Source organism: Eurosta solidaginis, chromosome 1 (genome assembly GCF_040869045.1).
Source record: "Eurosta solidaginis isolate ZX-2024a chromosome 1, ASM4086904v1, whole genome shotgun sequence".
NCBI lineage: Eukaryota > Metazoa > Arthropoda > Insecta > Diptera > Tephritidae > Eurosta > Eurosta solidaginis.
The window spans coordinates 244,707,058-244,730,578 of NC_090319.1; the positions used below are offsets into that span (position 1 = coordinate 244,707,058).

General features: G+C 41.7%; 1 pseudogene; it reads left to right on the plus strand.

Moving 5' to 3' along the window:
• Window positions 1–1,267: 1,267 nt before the first annotated feature.
• On the plus strand, window positions 1,268–2,170 carry LOC137240288 (uridine-cytidine kinase-like 1 pseudogene; annotated as a pseudogene).
• The last annotated feature ends 21,351 nt before the right edge of the window (window positions 2,171–23,521 follow it).

Sequence of the window (23,521 nt, forward strand, 5' to 3'; positions counted from 1 at the left end):
AATTAACAGACGACTTCAATGCGATAATAGAAATATTTTATTGTTGTACAAATGATTTGGCTGAAGATAGACCAACAGCTAAAACAATTTTGACCATGTTGACGACAAAAAAAAAACGTCAAGGTTATGGCTAATTCTAATGAGTCGTGCATATGCATAATAATGTGTGTAACATATAAGGAGTTGAAAATAAAGTTCATCTATTGCAGGCAATGGATTGGGTGGTATTTATAGTTATTTGACACGCATTGCAAAAGATCGTTCTTGGGATTATGCAAAAGAAGTGTTCACCGATGAAACGCCTGAGGAGCTCATTGTGGAAAGTGTACGCGCAAGACTGTTAGACCATTTGCCTCAAGAAATACCGTACAATTTGCAAAGCGCAATCGAGTATTATTTGGAGGAAAATGGTCACACCAATCCGACAGTCATTCGCGACAATGTTGTCAGCGACCAAACCGAGCAGCAAATACTCGGTGGAGTTAGCAGAAAAGGGGTGGTGTGGTTGCGGAAGATGCTGGTTATTGTTGATACTCCCTATGAAAATCATGTTGTGGAACATCCAACAACCGGTTCGGAGACACTAATTCATCTGCTGACGGGCTCATTAGGTACCTATTGGTGGTTTAGCGATGCCGCATGCCTTCCGAAATGCTGGTTACTTAATAGCCACCATAGGTCCAGTTACTATTGGTTTATACATCAACTCGTCAAAGCAGAACATGAACTGTGCCGGCGTAAAAGGGTGCCAAGCATGAATTGTCTCAGCGTTGTCGAGCATGCAATGGTGGAGGGTCCTTCCTTCTTTCGAAAATTTGCGCCATACCTTGGTAATATCGTGAACACCTTCCTGTTAATCTACCAATTGGGCTGTTGCTGTGTCTAGGTGGTTTTCGTAGCCTCAAACGTAAAATCAGTGGCCGATTATTACGTAGACGAGCCTGTGGATGTACGATTGTGCATGCTTATCATACTTTTGCCACTGATTCTCTTTAGTTGGGTTCGCAGGCTAAATATCTGGCACCATTTTCAACGATTGCCAATGGCATTACATTGGCGTCATTCGGCATTATCTGCTGTTATATTTTCCGGCAGATGCAGATGTGCTGAAATATTTTTTTTTTTTTGCACAATTTAGCTCGAATTATTAGCTATGATGATGAAGATATAAAACTACCGGCGTTACGTTGCCTAGCCTGCACTTAAAATCGTTCGGATCTAACAGAACAACTCTATATTGACCCCAATCTATATGTAGACATTGGTAATGGCGATTATTGTTGCGCTGCCTCGCCAACCACTGTGCCCGGACGTATTATTTAATCGGGCTCCTTGGAGTCACCAGCTCTCACAACCACGCCAACACGGCCAAACCATCGTCAACGCACGACCTTAGTTAATAGTCAAACGACCACTGCCAATCCGGCTGAATGCATCAAAAGAGCCAATAATCGTACCATTTATACAGCTGGACGTCCGCTATGGTATAATTGTGCCGGCCACCAAGTTAAACCGTTTGTAATAGGCGTTTGTGGTGGTAGCGCATCGGGCAAAACAACAGTGTCAAAAAAATTACCGAGAGCTTGAGTGTACCTTGGATAACACTTCTCTCTATGGACTGTTTTTACAAGATATTAGAAAAACAACATCAGCAGGCATTATTGAACGAATACAATTTTGATCATCCAGATGCATTCTATATAGAATTGTTCGTTGGGGTGTTGACAAAACTGAAGGTGGGCCGAGTGGTGGAGGTGCCCATTTACAATTTTGTAACACATTCCGGCAGGCAAAGACTAAAACCATGTATGGGGCCAATGTTATAATATTCGAGGGTATTTTAGCTGTTCATAGGTTCGAAGTACTTAGACTGTTAGATATGAAGGTGTTTGTAGATACCGATGCAGACATACGTTTGGCCAGACGTCTGAAGAGAGACATTTCACAGCGCGGACGTGATCTCAGCGGCGTACTTAAGCAGTATTCGACTATGGTGAAACCATCAGATGCCAATTATATTGCACCATCTATGGCGCATGCTGATATTATAGTGCCCCGTGGTGGTGAAAACATTAGTGAATCCTTATAAGGATCAACCAATGCCAGAGTCGCTTCATTCACTGCACACGTACAGCAGGGCTATTTGGTGCGTCGCCTATTTCATACCGAACAAATCCAGCGCATTGTGCAAACAATTAAGGACACGCTAATGTTTGTTTTAAGTTTGCATATCGAAACTATAGATTTAAAATACCCACTAAAAACTCTAAGCTGCCAGTCCAAACAAACATATGAAGCGTCATAAAACCCGCAGTGAGCAAGACCCAAGCGATTTACGGCGCAGTAGTCGTTTTCAAAACATGGAATCGCAACAAAATTAGGACGATAAAAAGGACAATAACAGTAAAGATGGATATACTTCTGAGGTGTGTACAAAAAGTATAAAATCCAATTTTATTGACGAAATATACCTTTGAACATATGTCTATATTTCATTTAGTAACCTGGCTCGATAACTTTTAACCAAAGCTGACCGATATTCGCAAACGTTTCGAGCTCGTATTGCAAGGCCTGGACGGGTGGTCACAACCAGGTTTTAGTCTGCTGCAGGGCCACACCTTATGTTGAAGTGTTGTGAGCGGTTACGTTTGCTGCCGCGGCTACAGAATCGACCTCTGGTCAAATGGCGTGAGTACATTCTATACGAATTTTGCTAAATTTTCGAAATAGCCCGTGGGCTGGCTGGAAGATTGCCTCTGCACACTGAGCAACGATATTATTTTCGGATAACCTCATCTAGATAGTCTGGTCAATCCGCACACGAGTTGATCGATCTTCCAGTCAACCGACGTTAGCAGTGGTAAATAAATTATAAGTTGGTCTATTGTCTCATAGAGTGAGGTTTTGTTTTTTGTGTGCGCGATTAAGGTTTACATTCAGAATAAAATCATAATAAAGAAAATAATGTTGAATACATTGACCTTTCGCCTCAAGTCTGATAGGAACACATTCTATATACATATACCGTCGGGATGTAGGTTTCAATAGTCATACTAAAGGTGACTGTAGAGCTTTCCGTGGCTGTTGGATTGGAAGTAGAATGGGTAAACTTTGAAATGCTTGGAATCCTCGGAATACGCTCGCCTGATATCACCTCGCGATGTCCGAATATTCCAAATAAGTAAGCATGCACATAATATTCCAAATATATAACGATGCCACAATTCTTAAATGGAGGCGTAGGTTCCGAACATACGGAGTGAATAAGTTAACGTACTCAATGAATCCATGTCGTTATGGCATTTCCATTGGTTTTTAATGACATTTTTACGCGAATCGCTTTGCTGGTCCAGTTGATGTGGAGCGATGAATTTTAAATTAGGTTTCGGATGTGTATAGGTGTCCGTACTTTTCATACAATTACTTGTGTTCATCAACACTAATAGACCATGGCATAGTTAGTAAATTCATCATAAATTTAAGAAACGTTCGAAGCAATTATGCAGTTCAGTACTTATCAGCGATTCGTAAACTGAATGCTTTGTATACTAAATTCTGTTGGCCTCGTGCCTTTGGCGAGCGACGACCAGCGACGATGATTTATTAGAAAAATAATGAGCTTTTAGTAATTTGTATTTGTTGTAATTAGGGATTCCACGGTGTTCTGTGGCAGATAACGGATCTGCGTTAGGATTGTGTTGGCCTCGTTCGTGGTGAACGAGAGCTGGGTTACGGGGTTTGTTGGCCTCGTTCGGGGTGAACGAGAGCTGGACTAATTTTATTTAAGGGGGTTTATTATAACGGGTGGGAGTCACAAGTCTCCCTCACCCTCACTGGAGGGTGGTAGTAGGACCAATTTCGTGATTGGTCTGGTGGTTTTTCCCCTTGCCGTATCCAGTTCGACGACTCGAACTCGGTTATCGGGGCCATAGTGAAGGTTGGCTATCCGACCTAGTCTCCATTCGTTGGGAGGCAGATTGTCCTCTTTAATGATTACTAAGTCCCGTTGTTTGAGATTCGATTGTGGATGCTTCCACTTAACGCGTTTCTGCAATTCGGTGAGATACTCAGTTTTCCACCGCTTGCAGAAGGTTTGATGCAGCGCCTTAAGTTTTTCCCATCGATTGAGGAGTGATGTGCGATTCTCGCTGACGTCGATCTCGGGTGGCGCTAGCAGGTGGCCCCCGACTAGGAAGTGCCCGGGGGTTAGTGGCTCCAGGTTGGACGAGTCATTTGAGGATGGGCTCAGGGGTCGGGAGTTGAGACAGGATTCACAGTAGGGTGCTAAACTCCTCGAGAGTAAATTTATGATCCGATGCGATCTTTTTGAAATGAGTTTTGAAACTCTTGACTCCCGCTTCCCACAGTCCGCCCATATGAGGAGCAGTTGCTGGTATGAAATGCCATGTGGTGGGCGTACTTCGAGAGGGTTTGGTCGCGCGCATCGACGAGGAATGCCTTGAACTCCGAGCGGAGAGCCCTCGACGCACCGACAAAGTTCGTCCCGTTGTCGGAGTAGAGGTATCTCGGGCATCCTCGTCTGGCGACAAACCGACTAAACGCTGCTAGAAACGCGGCGGTGCTGAGGTCGCTAGTCGCCTCTAAGTGGATCGCCTTAGTCGCAAAACAGACGAATAGGCAGACGTTACCCTTTGACATGCGGCATCCTCTTCCGCTATAAGACTTGATGTCAAACGGTCCGGCGAAATCCACCCCGGTGTTGGTAAATGCCTTAGAAAAGGTAGTGCGTTCCGCAGGGAAAATTCCCATGAGTTGCGTCGGGGTACGTTTGCGGAATAGCGTACAGGCCTTGCAGTTGTGGATGATGGATTGGATCATGTTTTTGACCCGAGGTATCCAATACTGCGTGCGTAGGAGCCGCAGCATTAGTTGGTTTCCGCCATGTATGGAAATGGTGTGGACAAACTGGACTAGGAGACGGGTGAGTCGACAGGCGTAAGGGAGGATTATCGGGTGACGCTCGTCGACGGGAACGTCTCTTGATGCGTCGAGACGACCCCCCACCCGAAGGACATTATCTTCGTCGATAAAGGGGTCTAGAGAGAGAATCTCGCTTTTGGTCGCGATGAGTTTCCTAGTTCTCAGAGAGCTTATTTCTTCGGCATAGTGGTTGGTTTGGGATATCCTGATGAGGCGGCTAGTCGTAGCCTTGATTTCGTCAGGCGAAATCTGGTGCGACTCTGCTTTAAAGGACGTTTTAGTTTTTGGATGGGTTCTATTGGCGAATCTTATAACGTAGGAGATTACCCGCAACGCCCCTGATAGATCGGAAAACCGATCAAGAATATCCTCGCTATTGTTGATGTTCGTTGCTACATGCACTTGCACTCGTTTTTCTTCGATGTTTGTGTGGTACTCCTGTTCGCCTTGAGATGGCCATTTCGCTTTGCCTTCTTGCAGCCATGAAGGTCCCTGCCACCACAAAGAGTTGTCGACTAGGTCCGTGGCTGGAAGTCCTCTGCTGGCTAAGTCCGCTGGATTTGATGCGGACTCGACATGATGCCATGCTTTCGTTCCTACCTTCTCCACGACTTTTGTTACCCTGTGAGCTACAAATGTTGACCAGGAACACGGGGGTTTTCGAATCCATGCTAGGACGATGTTCGAGTCTGTCCATAGGTGAATGTTAAATGTGCCTAAGTGAATGTTCTCCATCACATTTTCCAAAGTCTTAGCCAGCAAGACAGCACCGCATAACTCCAATCTTGGTAGTGAAATTGTTTTTACTGGTGCCACTCTTGTTTTTGCCATGAGTAGGCTAACGTAGATCCTATCGTGGATCTTAGCTCGCGCGTAAACCGTAGCTGCGTAGGCTTTTTCGGACGCGTCACAGAAGCCGTGAATTTCGATATCGTTGGTTGGTGTGAAGTGCACCCACCGAGGTATACGAATCTGGTTAATGGCGGGGTACTCCTGCATAAAAGTTTGCCACCGATCTAAAGTGATTGCGGATACCGGTTCATCCCAATCCGTCCCCTCCAGCCAAATGTTCTGCATTAATATCTTAGCTACGATGATAACTGGAGCAAACCAGCCTAACGGGTCGAAGAGTTTGGCGATGACAGATAAAATCGCCCTCTTTGTTAAGATGTCCTGGTTTTCGATTGGTTTCGCTGTGAAATAAAAGTAGTCGGAATGCGCGTTCCAACGGATCCCTAGGGTTTTTACCGTGCTCGCGTCCTCGAACTCCAGAAAGTCCTCCGTAAGCCTGTGAGGTTTGGGTATGCCCTGTAGTATCCTACTGCAATTAGAGGTCCATTTTCGAAGAGGGAATCCTGCTGACTTTAATGCGGCTGTGATTTCATCGCGAGCAGTGACTGCTGCCTCGATGCTATGTTCCCCTGCCAGGACGTCGTCGACGTACATGCTGTTTCGCAAAATGTGCGCTGCGGTTGGCAGAGATGCCTCGACGTCATCTGCAAGTTGATGTAGGGTTCTGATCGCTAGATAGGGGGCACAGTTTACCCCAAAGATTACCGTGTTGAGCTCAAACACGCTGACAGGGTCCTCTGCTTTGAGTCGAAAAACTATTCTTTGGTATTGGGTTTGATTTTCCTTTACCCAAATTTGCCTGTACATCTTCTCAATGTCGCTGTTGAAGACGTACTTGTAGAATCTCCATCGGAGGAGCAGTATTGTTAAGTCGGATTGAAGTACTGGGCCGGTGTGTAGAACATCGTTCAGGCTTGTGCCATTGGATGTCGGGCATGACGCGTTGAACACGACCCTTACTTTAGTGCGGCAAGAAGTAGCAATCAGATGATTGTGGTGGTACTACGGTGTGCACCTTAGACATATGCCCTAACGTGACGTATTCTGTCAGTACCCTATTGTATTCCGTCTGTAGGGCCGGTGTCTTGGCTAGGCGCGTCTCGTTCCTATAGAACTGAGAGCAGACGCTCTTGAGAGATGGGCCCAAACAGACGGTTTTTGGGAAGCTTTGTTTGAATGGAAGGGCGACCGTATATCTTCCATCGGAATTCCTTCCCGTTGTGTTTTTATATAGTGCCTCGCAATAGGCATTATCTTCGGTCAGGGCCTTTTTTGTAGGTACGTTTTCAAGTTCCCAGAAAGCGGATAGCTGCTTGTCTAGGCTAATTTCATTGAAAAAAGATACCCGCGTATTGGTTGGGTGAGGTGCATCTGCACGACCGGTTAAAATCCAACCGAAGGCGGTTTCTTGGGCGAGAAGCGTATTTAGAACGTTCTTCCGTATACCATTCAGTATTATCTGGGGGTAAACGTCGCCTCCAAGTATGAGGTCGACTGGTTCAGTAATGAAGAACCTCTTATCCGCCAGAATCAGATCGGGGAACCATTGCCGAGTCGTTGCGCTAACTTGGCAAGTCGGAAGGTCCCCTGTTAATTGGGGCAGGACTAGGGCCACTGTATTGATGCTTACTAAGGGGTCTGTAAGCGAACCTAGTGTAATCGCACATGATTCCTTTACCTGTGCAGATGGTGTATTATTTATTCCTGACACCTGCACATGCAAAAGTTTGGATGGAAGGTTTATTCGCTTTTTTAGTATTTCTGTTATGAAAGAGCATTCGGACCCAGAGTCTATCAGCGCTCTGGCGGAAAATTTCACTCCGATGTAGATTATATTAACCCGCGCTGTTCCTAATAACACCCCTTTTGTTGTGTTAGCATGACACGAAGAGACGTTATTAGCATTATCTTGCCTTTTTTCAGACTCCATCCTTGCCCTAGCCTGTTGTGAGGTTGAAGGTGTATTGTCAGTGGCGTTTTGAGGCCACCTTTGAGGAGTTGTTTTTGGTTGTGCTGTCGGAAGATGGAGCAAGGTATTGTGCCTTGCGTGGCACGTGCTGCAATTAAATTGGCTAGTGCATCGTGTCACGGTGTGTCCACCCGACAGACAATTCAGACAGTAACTATTGTTTTTGACAAATTCGATTTTTCCTGACGTGGACAACCTACGGAATTTTTGGCAATTTCGTAATTTGTGCTCCGTACTGTTGCATATCTTACATGCCGACTTTGGTACGCTGGCTTGGTAAACCCCAAGTTTCGTAGAATGTTCCCTAGAACTCGAATTCTGACTTTTGGGTGTTTTTGTAGTTTTATTACCCCTAAGATCGGAAACCGTCTCTAATGTCTGGAAGCGATTGGACAGGAATTTGTCCATATCCTCCCATTTCGGAATATCTGTTTTTCGTTCTACGGTCTGCTCCCAAAGAACCAATGTAGATTCAGGGAGTTTTGTGGAGCAAAAGTAGGTTACGATTGCATCCCAATTTGTGATGTCAATATTATGACATTGTAGCGCAGAGATGCAATTTTTTATCTCCCGTTGCAATTGTTTGATTGAAGTTCCACACTCCTGCTCGACTGCCGTCAGATTAAATAAAAGTTTTAATTGTGTGTTGACGAGGATACGTTTATTTTCGTACCTGTCGCTTAGATTCTTCCAGGCGGTTGCAAAACCCTCATTTGTTAATAAGCACCTGCCCACTATTTCTTTTGCCTCCCCTTGAGTTTTTTGTTTTAGATAATATAATTTCTTGACATCTTTCAGATCAGTATTGTGGATGTATATCGCCGTGAACATATCTCTAAAGGCTGGCCAGGAAAGGTAGTCGCCTTTAAATATATCGGTGTCACAAGGCGGCAGCCGCATTTTATGTCCACGGCGCGAAGAGTCTTCATCCTTTGCTTCATCCCTTGCCGGCTGTGGGGTGATAGCTTCGGCTTCAGCCGCCACAGCAGACATGCATTGCAGGTAGCATGCGAAGCAACTTTTATTCTTCTTTCTTAGTGAGCTGAGCTCGTCTTTGGACAGCTCAGGATTGCTGAGAAGACTTTCATATGTGGACTTGGTCTTCTTCCCGAGTGCCTTTAGCTCCTCTTGCAGTAGTGCAAGGGTGTGCTTGTTCCGGGATTCGGCCGGGGCAGAGTTGAAATCTTGCTCAAACTCCACTATGGAATCAGCCAATCTAATATAAGTCTCCATTGATTTTATTAATTTGAATATCTTGATTCTTTAAAGGGTTCGAGCTTGGAGGCAAAATACTTAGTGGCGTTGGTGTGTATCTAACCGCAGCAAAAATTACAAGTGTGTTTCGTTTTTTGAACGTAGCCCAGCTATCAATCCTGCTGTGACTGTGTGTGAGTAAAATCTAAATAATACACGGATTTGAACTCCGATCGGAACACACACACAGAAAGCAATATTATGTGAATTTAGTGATAAGAAAAAATTTGAATCAGATGTAAATCTTGACGTGGTGTAATGTGTGGCCAATGATATGAACCACTTATAGAGATCCTCACGAGGATTATGTAAGCCACAGATAGAAATCCTGACGAGGATTTAATGTGTATACAGTGTTATAGATAGAAATCCTGACGAGGATTTAATGTGTATATAGTGATATGCAGCACAGATAGAAATCCTGAAAGGTTCTAGTGTGTACAAAGTGATATCAAACACAGATAGAAATCTTGACGAGGATTTAATGTGTCTACAGTGATGTGCAATGCAGAGAAGAGAATTCGTCTGCAAATATTTAATGTGTCTAAAGGGTGTGTTGGACACAGATAGAAATATTTTCTGAAAACTTAGTGTGTCTAAAAAAAGTTTAAAAAACGCAGATGGAATCCCGATGTGGATATGATGTGTAATCCTCGAGATGTGAAACACAAATAGAAATCCTTATATGGATTTAATGTGTTTAAAGGGTGATATTTGACCCACACATAGAAATCCCGACGAGGATTTAATGTGTATACAAGTGAAAGTGAAACACAGATAGAAATCCTGACGAGGATTTAATGTGTATATAAAAGGTGTTATGTGAACGTTGATGAGTATCGCCGAGTAGCCAACCAGGGTATCTTTCCCAATATAAATAAGACAATAAATTTGTTTATCCAACTTAATGTGGAAAATTACACTTTTAATTATTTTTAATAAAAAAACGCTGAAAACATACAGCTATGTAATATTAAACGATCAGTATAAAATTGTGTTTGTGACCAATTGTGATGAGCCACTAGCCACCCAACGCAGTGCTAATTTTTGGCTTTATGGTATTATTTCAGTTCCCAACTGATTAATAAACTGATTTCCGTTCAAAAGTAGTTGATTATATGTATATAATTCGGTGAAAAAAACTCTATATCAAATGCCTTCGAATTAATATGAATTAAGTGTATTCACAAATGAGCGATTTGCAACAATTCTGTGATTGATTGTCGCAATTAAGCAAAAATGACTACAAGCCACCCAACGAAGGTGAAATGTTTTAGAAAAAATTTGTCTGTGGTTGCAGAATATTATGACTGCGTGAATATTGTGGTATTTCTTTGCAAGTTCATCAACCAAGTGAGAGTGTATGTAGATTGTTGCCGAAAATCAACAACCGAAAAGACTGTCTATAGAAACCGAGTGTGGTTGCACAGTGCAGTGATAATTCTTTTTGCAAAAGGAGAAACAAAAGATCCACTGACTGTCTTGCCTTGAGTTGTGTCGGAAAAGTCTTACCACTGTTGGGGGACTTAGCCGATAATCAAAAGGCGCTAAGTGTGCGTTTAAAAACACAATGAACCTCCACTTGCTTTGACTTGCAAATGGATATCACAAATCCACTCGATACGTGAGTTCGTATATAAAAAAAAAATGTGCACCAAAATCAACCACTTACCTTACACAAGTTTTGGTAATGTATGTGATCTGATATGATGTTATGTGGACTGTTGATGTGATGTTATATGGACTGTAGATGTGATGTTATTGTGATGATGTGATAAATGGACGTGATATCGTATGATGAGTTGATTCGTTCTTGCTGTGTGATGATTTTATGGCTGTATGTGTGTTGTGATGACCAGTTGGACTGTATGTGTTGCTCGTTCACTTGCTTCTTCTGGTTGATATTAATTTGTAAATTTGATACCTTTTATAAATAATATCTAAGCTCTTAGACTTTCCACATGTGCTGATTAATTTCTGATTTATTTGTGCTTCGATTTTATTCCTTCGATTTGGCAAGTAGGTCGCTTCGCTTTTATTTCGGGGAGATGGACCAAATGTTACGGCGGCAAGACCACAGATAGGGCGCGCTCGTAATAATGGTGGGGAGAGAAGAAAAGAAAATACACAAACGAATTTGTTATAAAAAAGTGAACAATAATATTTATTAAAATAAATGGAAATGCAAATTCAACGTTAGTCCACTTAATCACAATAAATGGAATTGGTTAGAAAAAGATACACAGCAATGTTTATTGAAATAAAATCAAATGCAAATGCAAAGTTAATCTACTTAATCACAATTCAATGAATTCGTTAGAAAATAAAATGAAAGTAAAAGCAAATGCAAAGATAATCCACTTACTCACATTCAATATTTCCGATGACGGAGGTGCAAAAATGAATTTTAGAATTTTTAATATAATTGAAAGACTTACCTTCGGTGGCTTGGCTGCTGGCGGTTTCTTAGACGTTCGCAAAAGAAGTGAAAGAGGTAAAAAGCCTTTAGTTCGGGGTCACAGCCGAATCCTAGGCTAAAATATTATCCGGCGGGGTAAACGGTTATCGGTATAAACCGATATGTATAAATGAAAAATGTGAGGTAAAAGGACAACGAAAAGGAAAAGTAAAGCGATACGAGGGTGCACCGCCATATTTAGGCTTGTGGCCTAAACACTTACTGTCCTACCGATTTGAGTTCCTTGGATCTTCTTCATGCCGACTTGGACTCGTTCCAATGTTGGTGCACAACAAATTTACTAGCTTTAAATTGCTCTAAATGTAAGCATATGACATTTCACCGAGTGAAGCCAGCATTTAAACCTTATGTAATAGATGGTACGCCTTTGGAACGTATATCTATTGCAAATGATCTAGGTGTCCTTATTGATCCGAAATTTCATTTTAACATGCATATTTCATCTATTGCCAACAAACCGTTGGGTTTACTTGGATTTGTTAAAAGATGGGCTAAAGAGTTCGATGATCCGTACCTCACTATGGTTCTTTACACATCGCTTGTTCGTCCAATACTCGAGTATTGCTCATGCGTTTGGTCCCCTGTTTCTCAAAAGCATATAAAGCGTCTTGAGTCAGTTCAAGAGCAATTTTTGATATTCGCATTGCGCGGCCTTAATTGGGACTCAGGTCTTCACCTTCCTCCATACAGAAGTAGACTTCTTCTTATTAACTTACCCACTCTGGAAAATCGGAGATTACTGGGGGTATTGTTCATCCATAAGATCATTATTGGAGAAATTGATTCTGCGGACCTTCTCAGCCGCTTTTTTTTTGCGGTTCCCCCTAGAGTATCCAGACACTACGTTCTTTTTTATTTACCCTTTGTCGACGAAACTTTGCTAAAAATAATCCTCTTCTTATCTGGTGCGCGCACTACAATGACTTGTATAGCTGTATCAGTCTTGAATGTACTTTTGCCACTATACGTAATGCAATACTTGCCTATCTAATTTAAGAAATACAAGCTAATTTAATTTAATTTGCCGGAATTTATTTCTTCCGTAAAAAACAGGCACTATGTCGTTTAAGGATGGGAGAACATTTATCAACATGTATCATTAAGAAGGAACAAGTCAGTACTGTGTTGATTGAAATCTGATGCATTCCAACAACGTTAAAAACATGCTTTTTCATGAGTCACTGACCGGAATCGTATGCATTTCGGCAGTATAATCTTATGGGTCAGGCATCGAGCTGATTGGAATCCGGTGCATTCCAACAACACAGGTCATGCTACTTTTTTATGCCTTGTGCTGGCGTATCCTAATTACACTACTCTTAGCACTGCCGGATTCCCATGACATGCTGATTGGAATCTTGTTGCAATCCAACAGTAAGACTGGAATCCACTGCATTCCGAAATCATGCTGAGCGGAATCTGATGCATTCCGCCAGTATAAGATCTCGGTATAAGGTCTTATTTCTGCTCATATTTCTTATTATTATTATATTCTCAAATTAAAGTGTAATGTTCAATAATATATCTTTGTTTGTATTATAACATTGTTGATATCTCGATATATCTTAAATTTTAACTTTTGAGTTGTATATTTATATATATTTTATATTATGCAGTCGACCATAGTTTGTCGTAGACTTTAAATAATAAATAAATAAAAAAAATAAAATATAAAGTGGATAAGACTGGGGCTATATGATTTATCCCTTGCTGTAACAGACAAGGATAGATCCTATCCGGTCCTGATCACTTGAATTGGCTGAAAGTAGACGGGGCCCATTGCAGTCGTTTGACAGTGGTGAGCTTTGTTGCTAGGTGTTTTTTTATTACCGCTGATGGTGGGAAAATCTGCCATTATAGGCGGTGATTGATAGCCTACTTTGCAGTCTGGAAAGTGAGTTTTAATTAAGAGCTAACATATTTCTTCTGGCCGCTTGGTGTAGCTCCCATATGTTTTTTCAAAGTGCCAATTACATTTTTGTGATCTCTTGAAATTGCTTTTTGTAGTAGAACCGCTGCTGGAAGATCATTAATTTTCTCACAGTGTTCTCGCCAGGTAGCCCCTTTAGATGTCCTAAGCTCTTTATTGTAAGATGTTAGAGCGACTTTGTACAAATCCCAGTCACCCGTAGCTCTCGCTCTATTAAACAGTTTCCTAGCCTGACATCTTAACTGCCCAAGACTTTTGTTCCACCAAGGCACATCGAGTTGTGTACGTATCTTTCCTTGGGAGCAACTCTCATTGAAAGCTGTTTTAATGTCTGAGTGGAGCTATTCAACTTCCTTCTCAAGCTCCTGCACGGTGGTTATGGGTTCATTGCCCTGGTTGATAATGCTTATATTGTTACTACTAATAAACTCAAGAAGTACTCACCCCTGTTGTTGATGTTCGTGCTGCCCCACATTGTGTGATGGGAATTTGCGTTACTGCAGAGGATCCATGGTATACCACTCAGCTGACAGTATTTGAAGAGGGCTTTTATTTCAGTTGTTGGGGCCGTTTCTTCTTTATCCGGAAAGTATGCAGAGGCCGAAATTGCCTCTTGTTCGCCTCTTGGGGTGTAAATTTTCCCCCATAAAAATCAGCCGTCATGAACTGTAAAAGTGGAAAAGCATTAGTTTGTTGCCTAAAGGCATCGCCGCTCGTGGGCAAGAACTGGTGGCATAGATTAGCTTACCATCAGTACTGTTCAGGCTTTTTATGGCACCGTGTAGACCTTCCTCGGCAATTTTTTTAAGTAGGACGTCTGAAGCTGCTTTGGCGTGGTGAAGGTTCACCTGAATGCATTTCATTCATTGGGAGGGAGACACTAGTTGCGGTCTTTGCGGCCACGTGTAGCCACCTTCCTTGCCCTATTGTTGCGCAACATAACGGTTTCTTCAGCCGTTCGCTGCCTCGTGTGCCTTTGTGAGCCCTTGTAGACCCGGAAGGTCTTGGCTAATCTTGTGAAGGTCTTTTTGGGGTGTCCGATTAACTCCGCATATTCTGCTGTTCAGTAGGTAACTGCCTACTGGATACCTTTAATGCCTTCGAACAGCAGGGTTTGTCATCGTCAACCCCCTCACCCTTATTCTCACTGCCGCTGGTATTTATATTTACTAGGCGCAGGCATGGCTTGTTTCTGGGTCTTAACTTGACTCTGTCAAACCCACAGAAAATCAAGTAGTTACGTTGCTTTATTAGCTCAGCACACAGCGGATTGACGGTTATTGTAACTTCCGCCACCGTGGAATTTCGTATCCGGCTAAGGATTCTCCAGTGCCTGGTACTCAAACCGACATTTTGGGCCTCAGATATCCGCAAGATGTCGTCGTTTGAGGGGCATTCCTCTTCCCTAAAGTACCCCACGAAATTGATGCGACGTGGTATATCCGCATCGGATACCACCTTCTGCTTCGCACACTGCCATGGATTGAGCTTTGGAGCGATAGCCCTTAGCCACTCCGTGGGGGTTGCATCCCTGCAGGTGATAGAAATCCAGCCTCGGCTAAGGTGTACAACCGCCAAAGGTGGGCTTTATGGCACCATCTTTTTGGCTCATCACCTCTCTCATGATGGCTTTCTGTATGGCCTCCAGTTCCTCTGAAGACCAGACTGTGCACTATGGTTCAAAATCGAAATATTGAGGAATTAAAGCCAATTATCGACTTTTGATTTTCCCAAAAAAAATAATTACCTTTTATTACACATTACTGTAGTAAATAAAAAATTAAAAAAATAATGTCAGCTGGCTACCACTTGTTTGTCAGAAAGCTTACAAAGCCTTGGTTTTGATTTTTGTATTCGTAAAAAAGAATTTACTCAAATTATATAAAAATCTGAAGTGGTGATAAAAAGCTAACGAATTTGAATAAAGTGTGTTTATAAAATGGAAAATATTAATAAAGGTATGTAAAACCAGGAACAACAAACTTTTTTCTGAAACAATAATAATCTTTAATATATTTTTGAGTTTAAATAAGCCGTGTTGTGTTTTGATTTTTGTGAGTTTTTTCTGTGTTAAATAGAATATAACTAAGTTGGATCAAATAGGATCAATATAAATTATATAGGTAATTTCAGTTAATAGTGTCCTCTTTAATGCAAATGTTATTTTATCTGCAAGAGTTTGCAAGCGAGGCTACAATTTTTCAGAGCAAGGTGTAGTCAAAAATGGCGAAATTTTCAAAGTTTGGATTGATAATAAAAAAGATTTTGTTGCGGTGTTCGATTGCGTTGTTGGAAGATTGAAAAACAGCTATGGGGAGGAAGAAATTGAATCAATAAAAAACAAGGTTAAAATTTTTTGTAGAAACGCCAATAGAAGGTGGCAGAAACACAGTCGAAGTGGTTAGAGTGAAAGGCAGAACTTCTCAAAACCGTTACTGCAAAGCCTCGAGGCCGACCAAAACTCCAATATGATATGGTTTGGGAAAGGCAGAAAAGAAAAATAGCGTCTACAGTGTCATTAGAACAAGGACACAAATCAAATTCATTGCTTCATGCTGCTTCGATTTCGGCGAAACACTCAAAAGATATCTCATATCTTCATTATGTTCTCAATGCAGTGAACAAATCTCCTTGTAGGCCAAGTAAGATAAAAAAATTAATTGATTCGAAAGCATAACCTTCTCGTCCACCTTACGACATACCAATCCGTCTACGAGTTCATATCCCGCAACCACACCCTTCTCTAACTTATTCATAAGTTCTTTGAGCTTCTCGTCCCTATTCTGCGCGATATGGATCTTAATGTCTATATCGTCCAAATCTACGACAGCAATTTGTTTATTTTCGCTTTTATAATCAGTATTGCCTTTATAGTTGGGCAACGACTCAGGTTTTATAGTATGGGTGTTGATGCACTCGCATTATTTTCCTGACAATGGGCTCCTGCTGAGGGCATCTACGTGCCCAAGGCTAGTTCCGCTCCTATGGTGTATAGAATAGTCAAAGTTTTCCAATTCTAGCGCCCATCTGGCGATTCGGGGGTTAATTTGTTTTTTGTTTAAGGTCATAGTTAGTGAATTACAGTCCGTGATAATTTTGAAAGGCACACCCTCTAAATATATTCTGAATCTACGGAGGGCATAAATGATTGACAAAGTCTCCAGCTCGAAGCTATGATACCTGGACTCGGCCAGCGTAGTTATCTTCGAAAAATATGCAATTGGATGGAACTTTCCATCATCCTGCTTTTGTAGTAGAACAGACCCAAAACCAAAGCTGCTTGCATCACAATGAAGTTATGTTTCACGATGGCGATCATAAATCGCCAATAACGGTGCACTAACTAAGATTACCTACCACCGTGGTGTGATGGTAGCGTGCTCCGCCTACCACACCGTATGCCCTGGGTTCAAATCCCGGGCAAAGCAACATCAAAATTTTAGAAATAAGGTTTTTCAATTAGAAGAAAATTTGTCTAAGCGGGGTCGACCCTCGGCAGTGTCTGGCAAGCGCTCCGGGTGTATTTCTGCCATGAAAAGCTGTCAGTGAAAACTCATCTGCCTTGCAGATGCCGTTCGGAGTCGGCATGAAACATGTAGGTCCCGTCCGGCCAATTTGTAGGGAAAATCAAGAGGAGCACGACGCAAATTGGAAGAGAAGCTCGGCCTTAGATCTCTTCGGAGGTTATCGTGCCTTACATTTATTTTTTATTTTTTTTAACTAAGATTTCCTTTAAATCCCTAAAGGCTTTTAAACAGTATTCCGAAAAACTGAATCCGGCAACTTTGCGCAATACGTCCAAAAGTGGCTTTGCGATCTTCGAAAATGACGGCACACATTTTCGGAAGTATGAAAACAATCCGATGCAGGAACGAAGCTCGTTTTGATTCCCCTCTACTAAAGCACTCATCGACAACTTTCATTTGATATCCATATTCTATAAACACACTCTAGGGGTACCCAGGTCCACGTTTTGGCCTATATCTCGAGACTCTAGTCACTCAGGGGTATGGAAATCACCCTCTACTAAAGCACTCATCAACAGCTTTCATTTGATATCCATATTCTATAAACACATTCTAGGGGTACCCGGGTCCACGTTTTTGCCTATATCTCGAGACCCTAGTCAACCAGGGGTATGAAAATTACCCTCTACTAAAGCACTCATCAACAGCTTTCATTTGATATCAATATTCTATAAACACATCCTAGGGGTACCCAGGTCCACGTTTTGGCCTATAGCTCGAGACCCTACTCACCCAGGGGTATGGAAATTACCCTCTACTAAAGCACTCAGCAACAGCTTTCATTTGATATCCATATTCTATAAACACACTATAGGGGTACCCGGGTCCACGTTTTGGCCTATATCTCGAGACCCTAGTCACCCAGTCACCTATCCTATATTTCGAGTTAGGTCAAAATACACACGGGGTGCAAAACAAATTCAAAATCGGTTCAGTAGTTTAGGAGTCCATTGGCCTCAATGGTGTGACACGTGTTTTTTATATATTAAGATATATATCAACAAACCGCAAAATACATACAGACACAGACACACCCATCCCCATACATACATTTAGATAAGCGCTACTTGTCTCAATGTATATAAGTTGGGCAACTTTTGAGTAAAAAAATGAGGATCGTTAAATGGGGGGGGGGGGGGGGGGGGGGGCAACATTTTTAAAGGGCCGCAAATTTTTAAATATCCCCTCATATTTCTAATGAGTCCTAGACTTCACCCGAGCCGTTTTAAAGAATCCCATAGATTTCTAATCGAGCGACTGCTCCCCAATCCGCCCACCCACCCGCCGTTTTTCTCGTCTACAAAAAGTAGCAGTTGGACACCTGTAGTACCGCCCAATCCCAACCCCCAATCACAACCCCAACCCCAACCTCCAACCCAAACCCCCAACACCAACCCCCATTTTTCTCGTCTACAAAAAGGAGTCGATGGGCACTTGTAGTACCACCTCCCTTTTTTCTCGTCTGCAAAACGGGCCTGTTGGGTACCCGATCAGGGGCAGATTGAACATTTTGTTTGGCATTTTATTAGATTGGGTATGATGAAAGATGAATATAATGGCAAATTAATGATGGAATTTATTGGTTTGAGGGCAAAAATGTATTCTATTCGCATCGCTCAAGAAGAAAAAGAGATTAACAAAATTAAGGGTATTAAACAATGTGTTACTCTCAAACTTTCTGCAAATGATTTTAAAAGATGTTTATTCGAAAAGAAATTGTACGTTGACTCAATGTATATTTTTAGATCAAAATGTCACGAATTGTATACACAAGAAATAAGTAAAGTAACGTTAAGTTTTTAGATGATAAGAGATTTGTAAAAAATAATGGAATTAATACCTACGCTTGCGAATGTTTGTACAAGAGAAAAAATCAAAACATGCTGATAAGAAACCTTAACTGTTCAACATTGAAATATATATATATATATGTACATGTGCAAATGTATATATATGCATGTGAGAATTTCATAAAACTGCAAATAAATATGAAGATTTAAACGCATACGTTCTAGCTGATCTATAAGAAAAAGCTTCGAATTGTTTGTTTTGTGTTCTGACTGCAAGAAAAAAAGCTTAGAAGTTCATCAGTGCAGGAGAGTATCGAGCTCAGATTTTAAATGGGGGGGCTCCAAATTTTTAAAGGGTCCATATTTCTAAAGTATATAATGTGGGCGAATAATAAAAATTCTATTTTATACCCAACTATGCTTCACCTGTCTGTGCTTAACGTATAAAAAGCCTACCATTGCAAAGATATTTCTTTATTAATTTTCATAATGTTTGCGACAGTAGATGTTCAAGGCTTTAAAGCATACGATAATAGTTTTATTGTAAAGGAAATAGCTGTGGTCGAAGAATTCCATTGTTTCCACATAAAAGCTCCATTTGAATTTTCGGATCTGAGTAAGGAAAATCAACGACAGGCTAATTGGTTAATGTTAAACCACCATAATTTATTATGGTCCTATGGAAGCGATAGTTTTAAATCTGTAAAAAACTATTTGATGTCAACATTGAAGAACATAAAAGCGTATGTTAAGGGGCGACAAAAAAGTGTATGGATAGCAGAGTTCCTCCAAAAGCCGGTGTTTAGCATTGAAGAGGAGAGTACAGGATGTGATGGAATGAATCTCTCTAAATTATATAGTTTACACCTAGATGTTGTGCGTTGTCAATATCATTTTCATACTGATTGTAATGTGAAAATCAGCCAACGACAAATTCGTTGTGCTTTAAAATCAGCATATATTTTGTTCAAATACATATCGGGTAGTAATTTAAAATGAAATAAAATAGAATTAGAAATCGTAACTTTAGTGTTTATATTTTAAAAGGGTGATAATAAGAAGAAGAAGAATAGTAAGCATATAAATACATTGTTTTCCAATATCAACCTCATTTTAAATTGACGTAAACAAAGGGATATATCACAATGAATTTTAAATTTTATATCTCATTATTATTATTATTATTTGTTTTCAAAACTACCTACGGAGCACCATTTTGGGAAAACCTAGATAGTAATGCGCTTGCGATAAACTAAAACTCGAAAAGTATTCAATTTAATTTAACATTTAAATATTTTGGTTTTCAGAGCTTTAAGGCCGTTAATGAAAGACAAAAACTAAGTTTTTCCTTGTTCTCCTACGCGTTTCGATGTTTTTACATCTTCTTCTCGATCGGAAAGGCTGGCATCCAAATGGACCACTTTCATTTTGGTTCGTGGTTTACCGATGGTTTGTATGCGGTACACTACATCGTTCTCTTAGCTCTTCTTCCAAATCACTAGTGGATTTCCTGACATTTCTCTCCACATTGGCATCTATCCCAAACTTCAAATCAGCTGGCAGTCTAAGGTCATTGCCAAAAATTACTTTTGCAGGGGTTTGGCCCGTTGTCTTATGCACTGCTGATCGGTAAGCCATCAAGAATAATGGTATGCGGGTATCCCATTCTTTATGGTACTTGTCTACTACTTTCCTTAAGTGCTCCTCCAATGTTCTATTGAATCGTTCTACCATACCATCGGATTGAGGATGCAATGCAGTTGTCCTTGTTTTTCGAATGCCCAATGACTTACACATTTCCTGGAACACAGCTGATTCGAAATTCCTGCCTTGGTCAGAATGTAACTCCATTGGTACACCATACCTTGCAACCCATTCGTTTTTAACCACTTCTGCTCCTGTTTCTGCTTCTTGGTTTGGGATTGGGTATACCTCTGGCCATTTACTGAAATAATCCATAACCACCAGTACGTATTTGTTTCCGCGGTTGTTAGTAGGAAATGGACCTGCGACATCCATGGCGATCCTTTCAAATGGCGCACCTGAGTTATATTGCTTCATCTGACCATGACTTCGTGTTCTGGGCCCTTTCGCTCTGCTGCAAACCTCGCAGTTCGCAATCTACTCAGTGACCGACTGACGGCAACCAAACCAATAGAATCTCTGTTTAATCTTCTCGAGCGTCTTCGTGATTCCAAGATGACCTCCGCTTGGACCATTATGCAGCTCGCTGAGCACGTCAGGAATCCTCTTTCTGGGAACAACTATCAGTTTATTCTTGTATTTACCATCCTCACTCTCCCATACTCGATGAAGGCAACCGGATATAAATTCTAAACTGTTCCACTGTGCCCAATATGGCTTCGCAATGGAACTCTCTGCTGACATCTCTTCTCTGTTTGGTCTTTCATTTCGTTCGAGCCCTTGCATAACACGTGACAGCTCTGCATTTTCTAGCTGGCACTTTCTTAGCTGTTCCTTGTACCATTCATCTGTACATGTTATATTCATTAGCCGGATATCTATAATGTCTTCTTTAGCCTCGGCTTTTGAACAGTGCTTGCATTCCAAACTACATGGTCTTCGTGACATTGCATCAGCATTTCCATGGGTACTACCTTTTCGATGCTCAATGAAAAAGTCGTAGCTTTGTAGTCGCTCGATCCACCGTGCCAATTGTCCTTCCGGATTACGGAACTGCAGAAGCCATTGCAACGCTGCGTGATCTGTCCTGACACGGAATCGCTGGCCGTAGAAGTATTTGTGAAAATGTTTAATGCCCTCTACCAATGCCAACAGCTCTCTCCGCGTAACACAGTAGTTCCTCTCTGGTTTTCCAATCGAACGGCTGTAATATGCAACTACCTTCTCCTGTCCATCGACCAGTTGTGATAAAACGCCTCCTATAGCATATCCACTCGCATCTGTATCTAGAATAAATGTTGCTCCTGGAATCGGATATGCTAACATTGGGGCAGTGCATAAACGCTCCTTCAATGTTTGGGAAGTCTTTTGTTGCTCCTTCTTCCACTCAAAAGCTTTGTTTTTTCTTGTAAGCTCATGGAGGCTATGGGCTACGCTGGAAAAATTTGGTACAAATCGGCGGTAATATGTGCACAGCCCAAGAAAACTTCTCAATTCATGTAGGTTCTGTGGTCTTGGCCAATCCTTTACTGCCTCTATCTTTTCATTCGCTGTACAGACACCTTCTGTAGTTACCTTGTGGCCCAAATAATTTACTTCCTTTTTAAACAGCGTATACTTTTTGGGACTTAACTTCAGACCAGCGCCAGCTATTCTCTGGAAAACTTCCTCCAAGTTCTTAAGATGTTCATCAAAACTCTTTCCCAATACGATGATGTCGTCCAGGTACACCAAGCATGTTTTCCAATGTAGTCCTTTCAGTACCTGGTCCATGAGTCTCTCAAAAGTAGCTGGTGCATTACAAAGTCCAAAAGGCATCACTGTAAATTGCCAAAGACCATCATCGACACTGAAGGCTGTTTTCCCTTTATCTTCCTCCTTCACCTCAACTTGCCAGTAGCCGCTTTTCAAGTCCAGTGTAGAAAACCATTTCGTACCAGAGAGCGAGTCCAGAGTGTCGTCGATTCTTGGCAATGGGTAGCTATCCTTTTTCGTAACGTCATTCAACTTCCGGTAGTCAACGCAAAACCTCATTTTTCCATCCTTCTTCTTTACAAGTACTACCGGTGAGCTCCAGGGACTAGCTGATGGTTCGATGACGCCGCTGTCGCTCATTTCTTGTATAATTTGACTCACCACTTCCCGCTTCGCCAGTGGAACACTACGTGGAGCTTGACGTATCGGCCTCGCGTCTCCAGTGTCAATTTGATGTTTCACAACATTGGTGCGGCCTGGTTTGGAACCATCCTGGTCAAATATGTTTGCGTACTTTAGGAGCAGTTGCTTTGCCTTACTGTGATAATCTTCCTCTAGCCCCTCCGTCCATTCCGTGATGTCATTTGAAAGATCAGTGTTACTAGATGAAACGTGTTCCTGGAGCTGTTCACAGTTAATAATTACTTCAGCCTCTTGGCATCTTCCCAAAATAGCTCCTTTAGTCAGTTTGAGTGGTGATTTGAACTCATTGAGTACTCTTACCGGAATACGTCCATCTTGTTTTGTCATAGCCAGGGTTTTTCCTACAAGTATGTTCATTGCTGATTTGTTTGCTGCTTCGACAACCCACAATTTGTTTGTCCCACAATCTCCATCAACCTTTGCCCAGATGACTGCTTCGGATTTTGGTGGTATTCGCTGACTCTCTTCCACCAGCACTCGTTTACTGCTGTAGCCTCTCTCGTAGCCGAAATTAAGTGGTACATCCATGTTCTTATATCGCATCGTCTTGCTTTGCATGTCGATCTTGATGCCCTGGTCGATTAAGAAGTCCACTCCAATTATGATTTCATCAACAATCTCTGCCACTATAAAATTGTGTACTACCGTGATGTTCCCAATTGCGACTTCACATGATACTTCTCCTAGAACCGTGCTGTGTTCTCCAGTGGCTGTACGCAATCTTGCTCCATGCAATGGTCTTATCTTCTTGTTGACTAAATCCGCTCGAATGATGGAATGAGATGCACCCGTATCTACAGTCAGTAAACGTTCCTTTCCATCCACATGTCCTCCGACAGTAAGATTGTTTGACCTTCTTCCAATTTGTGAGATAGAGATTATGGGGCATTCAATTGAGGGAGCCAGATGTCGCCCCTTGCGGCTGACTCGCTTTAGTTTAACGATTGAGTGGACTTG